The sequence below is a fragment of the Tachypleus tridentatus genome, chromosome 2 (assembly GCF_004210375.1).
Source record: "Tachypleus tridentatus isolate NWPU-2018 chromosome 2, ASM421037v1, whole genome shotgun sequence".
NCBI classification, from domain to species: domain Eukaryota; kingdom Metazoa; phylum Arthropoda; class Merostomata; order Xiphosura; family Limulidae; genus Tachypleus; species Tachypleus tridentatus.
In genome coordinates, this window is record NC_134826.1 from 46,159,184 (window position 1) to 46,170,287 (window position 11,104).

The window sequence follows — 11,104 nt, forward strand, 5'->3', positions numbered from 1 at the left end:
TTTGTTAAATAAACTCAAGACTAATTGAAGGACGATTTATAAAGACAGGTGTACATTATTTTGTTTAAACGTTTTAAGACACACAATATCAAAATAAAAGCAACCTAAAAAAAATGAAATTGTCTCGCGTCTTTTTTTTTTTTTAAATTCGCACAAAGCTACACGAGGGCTATCTGTGCTACCCGTCTCTAATTTAGTAGTGTAAGACTAGAGGGAAGACAGCTATTCATCACCACCCATCGCCAATTCTTGAGCTACTCTTTTACCAACGAATAGTGGGATTGACCGTCACTTTATAACGCCCCCACGTCTGAAAGGGCGAGCATGTTTGGCGCGACGGGGATGCGAACCCGCGACCCTCAGATTACGAGTCGCACGCTTCGCGTCTTGTATAAATGTTATACAATATTCTTGTTCTATAGAAAACTTATGTTTGTTTATTTTAGATCAAAGCTACATTGGGTTACCTGCTATGCTTACCAGAGGATTGAACCCTGGACTTTAGCGTTGTAAATCCGTAATCTTATCACTGTCTTACTGGTTAATTTCTAGAAAACACGCCAATTGTATGACTGTTAATACGGTGAGCAAAATAAATTTTCCTCAACCGCTTAAAACTTACTCTAACAACAACAACAAAATATTTTAGGAAAATAATGAGCGAAATTTAACATCACTAGAATTATCCATAAAAACAGACACGCACATATAAAGCGAGGAATGATATAATAACAACAACATGAAATGTTCAGTCTATACTGAATTATTGTCCCAGAAACGTTCACTATATGCTCAACCTCAGACCCAAGAATGTTTACTATACTTAATTCAACACGGCCCCAAAAACGTTCACTATATGCTCAGCCACGGACCTAAGAATGTTCACTATACTTAATTTATCACGGCCCCAGAAACATTCACGATATGCTCAGCCACGGACCCAAGAATGTTCACTGTAGTTAATTCATCACGGCCCCAGAAACGTTCACTATATGCTGAGTCATGGACCCAAGAATGTTCACTATACTTAATCACAGCTTCAGGAACTTCATTATATACTCAATCACGATTCCTTACGTTGTCCATAAGGCTATACAATAATTAAACGTGTTCAATAGGATCCTTAACACTGAGAGAGAAAGGGAGGAGATTGCTGATGGTGCAAAGTCACGCAAAAACACCACGCAGTTACAAACAGGTGCGTGTGTTATCCTTTTGTTCAATAATTCAAGTTTCATATTTCAGTAACTTTCTGATGGGGACGTAGGCACTGTAAATACAACTTGATGAAACGGTGGTTTCATAATAAACCGAGATAAGTTAAAAAGAAAAGAAAATATATCACAATACGAAAGAGAGAGCGAAACAGAAAAGATGTTCAGGTCCGAACGTGATACCCTTAAAAGTGTTGGCTAGCTACTTTCTCTCTGGTCTCTCACTTCTAAATTAGGAACGGCTAGTGCAGATAGCCCTCGAACAGCTTTGCGTAGAATTCAACAAACAGACAAATCTGCAGTGTGTGTAAAAATAGATCGTTTATTTTTTATTTTTTTTACACATACAAGAATAACACGCGTAACACAACTCATATTTAGAAACATAAACATGGGCTCAACGTAACACAGGGGGCTTTCAAACTGGCTATCTTCGAGTTTTGTGTAAATTTCGAAAATGCGGTCAACGTAGCAGAAAATTACCAACATGTCAGTTACATCGACGTAAAAGAAAACGGTCAATACTTTAACGTAACAGAAAATGACAAACCTTTCTCTTGCATGAAGATAAGTATTTCTTTTTTAAAATCATAGATTTTCCGTGATAACGAGAAACCCACTTGAAGTAAAAATGTATCTCAGAACGGTTTGTATGGGTATTAACACTTTTACCAAAATAAAACAGAGAACAATATTTCGACCTTCTGAGGTCATATTCAGGTTAACATGTTTTATTACTAAAAGTGTTAATACCCATACCAACCGTTCTGGGATACAATCTTAGGTTTTGATAAAACTGTAGCTGATTTGGTTGTTATTTGTAAAATCATAGAGGTCAACTTTAAACATCTCCTATATTTTACTTACCAAAAAAAATGTAATGGCGTAAATGAGAGTTAGATTTCTAAGTCTAATATACTACGTTGTTGAAGTTTATGCACTTATTGAAACATATGGATTGTACTAACCGCACATAAACCATCCTTGTATTCAAGGTGTTATTTATAATAAGTAATCTATTGAAAATGAAATTATTTTAAGAGAAAAAACAGTTATAAATCAGTATCAAATTCACACGTCCCTGTTTCACAAGGAAATTCTTTCTTACTAGTTAGTTCATGTATTTTATATAAAATATTAGTTTAAAAAGTATTTCATTATCAAATAACAAATCAATAGATGGCGCTACATATTCAACATTAGTGTTTCGTTGGTTTCATACGATACACCTCAAAAATAGTGAATCAGCTAAGGCAATTTATATAACCAAGCTAACCCTAGATGTCCCCCCCCACACACACACATACATACAATCTACTTAATCAGTGGTTAAGATCAGCCCAAGAGTTGGCGGTGGGTGGTGATAACCAGCTGCATTTCCTCCAGTCTATCACTTCAAAATTAGGGATGGCTGATATGGATAACCCTCGGATAGCAATCACTAATATACAAATAAAAACCAAATACTTTAAATATTTATCCATAACGTTTCATTCAATTAAACAAACACTTCGTATGATGGGCTAACGCAATGTTCTGTGTTTCCATACCTTGCGTTTCTGTTAAGTTTTTTAAACAGTACTAGAATTCACGCTAATAAGTATTTAATCATTTTAATTTTCTATATATGTAATTCACGATAGGAAAACGATGTCAATTTTTTCGGTTCACACAGTAAGGAAAAATGATTTGTATATTCGCCTTTTAAGTTTTGTCTGTTTATTTAGAATTAAACACAAAGCTACACAATGAACTATCTGTGCTCTGCTCACCAGGGGAATCGAAACCCGCTTTTTACCGGTAGAAGTCCGCAGACATACAGATGTACCACTTAGGAGTTTTAATTTTTGTAAAGAAAACATCCAATCAAAACTATTCTTTTTTTGTTAATATATTGGTCAAAATGTCTCTCCTGTTTATATGGAACTTTAAATATTGTCTTTATTCAATCAAGAGCAGAATTATTCGGCTGTGGGATAACCGTCTCTGAAATCAATAACTCATCCAGGCCTAGTAATCCATGGGTCTTGTTTGGTTTTAAATTTTGTACCAAACTAGATGGAGGTTATTTGCGCTAACCGTTCCTAATTTAGTAATCACTACCCACCGCCAACTCTTGGGCTACTCTTTCACCAATGAATAGTGAGACTTACTATCACATTATAACGCTCCCACATCTGATAGGGCGGGGCCTGGCATGCGCTTCGTAATCCGAGGGTTGCGGGTTCGCGCCTGAGTCGCGCCAAACATGCTCGCCCTCTCAGCCGTGGGGGCGTTATAATGTGACGGTCAATCCCACTATTCGTTGGTAAAAGAGTAGCCCAAGAGTTGGCGGTGGGTGGTGATGACTAGCTGCCTTCCCTCTAGTCTTACACTACTAAATTAGGGACGGCTAGCACAGATAGCCCTCAGTAGCTTTGTGCGAAATTCCAAAAAAAAAAAAAAAAATACTGATAGGGCGAGCGTGTTTGATATGACGGGGATGTGAACATGCGCCTCTCAGATTAAGAGTCGAGCGCTCTAACCACGTGGCCTTGCTGGGTCTATACTTCTTAAGTTTAAATGGAAAAATATATAAATATGTTTTATGCTGTTTCACAAATGAAACCAAAAATTTTCAAAGACCTTGTACAGACCCACTAACTTTATACAAACTTTTAATCTGACTATATTTCACACCACGCAGATGTTTGTGTGTATTTCAAATAAGAATATAGAGCTAAAACAAATTATACGAAGTAGAAACGTCATAATCTAGGTTTGTTTGTATTTTTTATTATTATTAGTTGTGAGACAAATCTTGTTTTCAGAATAATATATTTCAATCTGAGCGAAGTAATCAAATATAAAACAAATATATTTTTTGTCGTCTAACATCGTGGCGCCACTAAACTATCTTCGATCATGTATCGTGCAAAGCAGTAAAATGTTTTGTTGTTTGTTTGTTTTTCCTTACTTTAAAACACGTTCTCAAATATTCTTTTAACATGAGGTACAGATCAGATCATTGTGGATAAAATTCAGATATGTAAACTTGTTCATGGAAGATGCGTATTTCTGTCATTCAATAAATAACTTTTTTTTATCCCAGGTCTGGAAAGGCCAGATAGTTAGAGCGCTCGACTCGCAATCTGAAGGTCGCAGGTTCGAGTCCCTGTCACAAAAAACGTGCTCGCCCTTTCAGCCGTGGGGGCGTTATAATGTTCTGTTAATCCCTCTATTCGATGTAAAAGAGTATCCCAAGAGTTGGCGATGGATGGTGATGACTAGCTGCCTTCCCTCTAGTCTTACACTGCTAAATTAGGGACGGCTAGCGCAGATAGTCCTCGCATAGCTTTGCACGAAATTCAAAACAAACAAGCTCCACGTTGGCACCGCTAATGCTTAAAACAAGCTCCACTCCTCTGCCATTTTATTCCAGCACTGAGTGTCTGGTGGGTCACTCACTCTCTCTGCTTTGCTTTGTATTCTGACTTTATTATCGTTCTTTTTAATGAATAATTGATTTATTCTCTTCTCGTTGTAACACAACATAAATGAAAGTTTGCCGATGCCATAACTTTTTGTAAAGTCATCATATAGCTTTTTCTTGCGAGTACACGTAAGCAAAACAAAAGAAGTGGCTGAAAGAAGCCTATTTAGTTGAGGAAGTGTGCGCACATGTTCGAGAGAAAACACCAGTTAGAAAGTAGATATATATATATATATATATATATGTAAAAGAAATAGCACAAATGAAAGCTTCACGAAGTTTTTAAATCGTTTTAACACATAACTGATCATGGGTGAAGTGACAAGGAGAAGTCCTCATACAGAGATGAGGACCCAAGATCAGACATTAGCAAACAGTTTAGTCTTTTCAGTTTGAAACCAACTGGTCGTCCTATTTGTCAAAATATTAGTATACTGGTCACTTTGGCCTCAATTTCGGTCTCAAAACGATATTTTGAATTCATAGCCAAAGTTATTTCCCGTGCAAAGTTGTATCTGCATCACAAGTATGGAGTTCATAGCTTTAAAGATATGGCCGTGCATAAGGAACAGACCCAATCAGAAAAAGAAAGAAAGACATTCGTGCTTATATATATATAAGAACTACGCTTTGTGTTGTCATAGATGTCGAAGATAACACATTTATTGCGTGATGAAAATACTTTAAATGAAGTAGGTACTAATCTGCAGTATTTATTAATGACGAACTTCAAGTTAAAGAGTACTTTAAGGAGGTCAGCCCTTCAGACCAGATTGTAGAGTACTTGCTGGTCGAATTCGACCCCTAAAGATAATAATATTGAAATTACCACACAAGTTAATATTTGAGATTATTATAAAGTATTCAGACTAATACAAGAAAATGTAAATATATGACGTACAAGTACACATTGCATAAGCAATATTCAGTGTGTTCTATCATCGGTAGGCACGGAAAATATGGTTTCGTTTACGTTGTTACTCGAAAGCCGCAATCTTGGTTTGTTCAACGATATTGTAAAAAAGAGATTAATCAGTTGCCTTCGTGAAAATGTCCACGTTGAGTGAGTACTCACTCAGTTGAGTGACCTGCTTACAGAGAGAAAGCACAAGCTGCTCGGTGACGTAACTTGATAATTGGATTTGAATCGCATGTCAAGTTTCTTTCTTTGTCTGTTTCCAATTTTCTCAGAACGCAGCACAAAGACTACCTGCATTAGCTTCACCTGAAGTTGAGCTAATAAACTAGCAACCAGCATTAACTAGTAATTCTTGGAATAGTGTAATCGAATAGAAGAATTTGATGGTTATCACTTTTATAACGCACCCACGGATTCAAAGTGCGGATCGCGATATTGCGACAAGTGAACACTATATTACCTATGTCCACGGTCCTGCACACTAATCATTAGACCAAGCTAGGTCACTTTTCATAAGATTTGACAAAATTTGTTTCGAATAATCACAAACAAATTCAGAAGAAATGATTTAAGATTAAAAAAAATTAATGAAAGAAACTCCAAATAAAAAGAAAAAAGAAAAGAAGCTAGATGCTTTCGGTCACTTTTAAGATATTGAACGTTTTACATGACACTTGATATATAGCTCAATTGAATGGCAAATGAGCAAACCCAGAATCTAATGATTTCTTAAGGAACTCAAAAATGTTAATAATCGTTATCTAAGTATATCCGATGTTTTCAACAGACAGAACCAACAAATTTTCTACATTGATTCCGTAGCGATAATTCAAAAGTTCATTGGTCTGAAGGTCCAGTTGGATTTTATGAAAGTTGGCTTCATTTCTATATCGACCTGTAAATGTACGATACAATGTGTTTGTCTTATAGCAAATTCACATCTGTCTATCTGCTGTGTCCACCGCGGGGAATCGAACCCCAAATAGTTGCGTTGTAAGTCCGTAAACTTACGAGAACCTACGGTAGAAAGTTTTCACACACTTTATTTTCATTTCTGGACCTTCTTTCCTATATAATCTCGACAACAGTAAATGAGCTGTCAAGAGCAAGAATACTCTTATAAATATATAATTATTTCCTCCTATCTGTGTTCGGGGTATAACCGGACAATATGTAAAGTATAACAAGGAATAACAAAATATCAAACACAGTTCGAGACTTTTTTGTTTGTAAAAATAGCCACATAAAAAGAAATCGTGTTTAAGTATTTTGTGTACCTTTTGTCAAAAACATTGGTTGGTTAAAGAATATATTCCAGAAAATCTGACAGATTTATTTAAGTTAGAAACCCTTAACACTGATACTAATGGTGCTTATGAACCCTTACGATAGAAACCCTTAAAACTAATACTAATAGTGCTTGTGAACACTTAGGTTAGAAACCCTTAAAACTAATACTAATGGTGCTTATGAACACTTAGGTTAGAAACCCTTAAAACTAATACTAATGGCGCTTATGAACACTTAGGCTAGAAACCCTTAACACTAATACTAATGGTGCTTATGAATACTTAGGCTAGAAACCCTTAACACTAATACTAATGGTGCTTATGAACACTTAGGCTAGAAACCCTTAACACTAATACTAATGGCGCTTATGAACACTTAGGCTAGAAACCCTTAACACTAATACTAATGGTGCTTATGAATACTTAGGCTAGAAACCCTTAACACTAATACTAATGGTGCTTATGAATACTTAGGCTAGAAACCCTTAACACTAATACTAATGGTGCTTATGAACACTTAGGTTAGAAACCCTTAACACTAATACTAATGGCGCTTATGAACACTTAGGCTAGAAACCCTTAACACTAATACTAATGGTGCTTATGAACACTTAGGTTAGAAACCCTTAAAACTAATACTAATGGCGCTTATGAACACTTAGGCTAGAAACCCTTAACACTAATACTAATGGTGCTTATGAACACTTAGGTTAGAAACCCTTAAAACTAATACTAATGGCGCTTATGAACACTTAGGCTAGAAACCCTTAACACTAATACTAATGGTGCTTATGAATACTTAGGCTAGAAACCCTTAACACTAATACTAATGGTGCTTATGAACACTTAGGTTAGAAACCCTTAACACTAATACTAATGGCGCTTATGAACACTTAGGCTAGAAACCCTTAACACTAATACTAATGGTGCTTATGAATACTTAGGCTAGAAACCCTTAACACTAATACTAATGGTGCTTATGAACACTTAGGTTAGAAACCCTTAACACTAATACTAATGGTGCTTATGAACACTTAGGCTAGAAACCCTTAACACTAATACTAATGGTGCTTATGAATACTTAGGCTAGAAACCCTTAACACTAATACTAATGGTGCTTATGAATACTTAGGCTAGAAACCCTTAACACTAATACTAATGGTGCTTATGAACACTTAGGTTAGAAACCCTTAACACTAATACTAATGGCGCTTATGAACACTTAGGCTAGAAACCCTTAACACTAATACTAATGGTGCTTATGAACACTTAGGTTAGAAACCCTTAACACTAATACTAATGGTGCTTATGAATACTTAGGCTAGAAACCCTTAACACTAATACTAATGGTGCTTATGAACACTTAGGTTAGAAACCCTTAACACTAATACTAATGGCGCTTATGAATACTTAGGCTAGAAACCCTTAACACTAATACTAATGGTGCTTATGAATACTTAGGCTAGAAACCCTTAACACTAATACTAATGGTGCTTATGAACACTTAGGTTAGAAACCCTTAACACTAATACTAATGGCGCTTATGAACACTTAGGCTAGAAACCCTTAACACTAATACTAATGGTGCTTATGAACACTTAGGTTAGAAACCCTTAAAACTAATACTAACGGTGCTTATGAACACTTAGGCTAGAAACCCTTAACACTAATACTAATGGTGCTTATGAACATTTAGGTTAGAAACCCTTAAAACTAATACTAATGGCGCTTATGAACACTTAGGCTAGAAACCCTTAACACTAATACTAATGGTGCTTATGAACACTTAGGCTAGAAACCCTTAAAACTAATACTAATGGCGCTTATGAACACTTAGGCTAGAAACCCTTAACACTAATACTAATAGTTCTTATGAACACTTAGGTTAGAAACCCTTAACACTAATACTAATGGTGCTTATGGACATTAACATGGATTGATGGCAAAAGGTTAAAATTTTGTTATATTCACACCCTTTCTCGGGGAGATATATAGTAGCAGCAAGGTTTAAAAACATCATAAGAATTAGGACAACTAATTGTGCTACACAGAATCGTATTGGCTGTACTAGTTTTATCACAACAAAACAAAACACATGCTTTTTTCTGTCTCCCGTGTACATGTAATATTTAGATCAAACAGGATTGTTCTAAATTGCGATACCAAACCGATCTGGTGATTTAAAGCACATATATTGCCTTTATGTTGTAGTAATGGCCGAATACGGCCAGGTGGTTACAGTGCTCGAATCGCAATCTGATGACTAGCTGCTTTTCCTCTAGTCTTTATCTGTTAAATTACGGACTGGTAACGCAGATGGCTCTCGTGCAGATTTGCGGAAATTTAAACCAATCTGAATTGTACTAAGTATACATATAAATGTATAAATGTACAAGTTTTAATATCATGTAATATAGATATGGCGTTTAAAACGTTGCTACTGTTTTATTCAAAATTTTGTCTCAGTTAAGCGATTTATTTTTCTTTTACTGCATAATACATACAGTTTTATTCCATATTTTACCTTCGTTTGTTTCATATTAAATGTTTCTTTGTTTCTTTGTTTGTTTTTGAATTTCGCGTAAAACAACACGGGGGCTAACTGCACTAGTCGTCCTTAATTTAGCAGTGTAAGACTAGATGGGAGGCAACTATTCATCACCACCCACCGCCAATTCTTGGGCTACTCTTTTACCAACGAATAGTGGGATTGACCGTAACTTTATAACGCCCTCATGGCTGAAAGGGCGAGCATATTTGGTGTGACGGGGATCATATTAAAAGTGTTGGACGCTTTTGGCTGACGTAATTCAGCAGCGTCGATAACACTGAAACAGCAAACTATGCACACTATATAATCACTAGTTATTATCCGTCAATATGTTTATATAACTCGGTCCTTGGAAATTATTGTCCCTCTAAATAACACAACTCGGTCTTTGGAAATTACTTCCCCTCTCAATAACATAACTCGGTCCTTGTAGAAGCTCAGTATAAGTTCTATTTTATTTTCATCAAAATAATCCTACTTCTTCTACTAAAATTGTAATGTGTTCTACCTTTGGATTACCTAGTAAAAATAATGTCAAATCTAGTCTGTGTAACGATGACGAATAAAGTTATTTTTTCAATAATGTTTGCAACATCCAATACTCACTTGTAGGCCTAACTTCACAATCAACATTTCTACAAAAACTTCGAAATTAAGTTAGGCCTAATTCAGAAATAAACATAGTTGAGAAATGTCTTCACTAATCGATCGACTAAATACACGATGGCTTACTGAATCACTTAACTCTCACTGTCTAAGTCACTGAAAACATATTGAACTAATAAATTCGTTGAGTACTCAATAATTCATTGCTTTTGATACATATATTGTACTATTATATATATATATATATGAAACTTCTAGATTATACATAGACCTTAACTTTCATGAATTTGTTACATATTCTTCACCATGATGTAATAACATGCTATCTCTGGTAAAGAAACATCTATATTAAAATATTATCGAAACCACGTGCAATATACATCTAATAATTATTCTTTTTATTACAGTTAATAAGCTATATACATAAATAGTAGATGTACTTACGCACGGTCCTCGAAAGTGTTTTGTTTCAAAAGTAAACTACTAAAATTAAGTGTGTGTGTGTGTGTGTTTTCTTATAGCAAAGCCACATTGGGCTATCTGCTGAGCCCACCGAGGGGAATCGAACCCCTGATTTTAGCGTTGCAAATCCGTAGACTTACCGCTGTACTAGCGGGGGGCACTAAAATTAAGAGTAACAAATATTTGTATTTCCTGCTTTTCGAGTTCATATATGATGCCACGTTGTAGCCTACAAAGCGCATAATTATTCTCGTGTTTCATGGCATGCGCACGTTTTTGTGACGTCACAACACTACACATTTCAGCGTAAGGCTTCCTTATGTGACGTCATTTAAATGTCTACTGACTGACTGACAAGCATAAAATACGCTACTGTATAGTGGATAATAGGTAAAAGGTGACCTCCTTTTACCTATTAAAAGTAATAGGTGCTTTTCACACCTATTATTAAATAGGTAACAGAATGATGAATACTAATATATTCATTATTAACATATATATATATATATATATTAACATTATATATAAATAATGTTATATATAATTTAACCCAATCGGTCCTTTTTGTTCTTATGTTCAAACTACATTTGA